The 885-nt window shown below is 46.2% G+C and overlaps 1 non-coding gene across 1 annotated transcript; it reads right to left on the bottom strand.

Annotated features, from left to right (window-relative positions):
• Positions 1-270: 270 nt before the first annotated feature.
• Trnal-caa lies at positions 271-345 on the bottom strand. The gene has a single exon. It is a non-coding gene; the product is annotated as a tRNA-Leu (tRNA).
• Between the last annotated feature and the right edge of the window lie 540 nt (positions 346-885).

Consider the following 885-nt stretch of genomic DNA (forward strand, 5'->3'; position numbering starts at 1 on the left):
AACATCCACCTCAAACTCTCCAAATCACTGTGAAGTACATTTAAGAGAGCTACCCATTTCGTGTTATTAGGGCTTTTTTGGTCCCATTCATGTATGGAGCACGGCAGATATGGTTGCTTAAACGCCTCTGTGTGAACTTAGTCTAATCTTGTCTTCGCGATCGTTGTGTGAGCGACGCGTGTAGTATATTCCTAGATTCCTGACTTAAACCTGTTATTCAGACTTTGAAAGTAGGACTGTCTGTGAAACTTCCTGGCAGATTAAAACTGTGTGCCCGACCGAGACTCGAACTCGGGACCTTTGCCTTTTGCGGGCAAGTGCTCTACCAACTGAGCTACCGAAGCACGACTCACGTCCGGTACTCACAGCTTTACTTCTACCAGTACCTCGTCTCCTACCTTCCAAACTTTACAGAAAGTTTGGAAGGTAGGAGACGAGGTACTGGCAGAAGTAAAGCTGTGAGTACCGGACGTGAGTCGTGCTTCGGTAGCTCAGTTGGTAGAGCACTTGCCCGCGAAAGGCAAAGGTCCCGAGTTCGAGTCTCGGTCGGGCACACAGTTTTAATCTGCCAGGAAGTTTCATATCAGCGCACACTCCGCTGCAGAGTGAAAATCTCATTCTGAGGACTGTCTGTGTTTATCTTCGGGCGTCTCTCGCGTCTGCTTTTCCAGCATTTTCATGACGCCTTCCTATGTGTCATACAGAACTGTGACCATTGATTCTCTTCTTTGTATACGCTCAGTATCTCTTGTTAATACACTTGAGCAATAAATTAGGATGGGTTGCATTAGTGTTTTGTACACAATCTCCTTTGTAGAATGATTAGAGTTTCCTAGTATCCTACCAATGTACCGAAGTCTGTCACCTGCTTTACCGAGTGAGCCT

Source organism: Schistocerca piceifrons, chromosome 1, assembly GCF_021461385.2.
Source record: "Schistocerca piceifrons isolate TAMUIC-IGC-003096 chromosome 1, iqSchPice1.1, whole genome shotgun sequence".
NCBI classification, from domain to species: Eukaryota; Metazoa; Arthropoda; class Insecta; order Orthoptera; family Acrididae; genus Schistocerca; species Schistocerca piceifrons.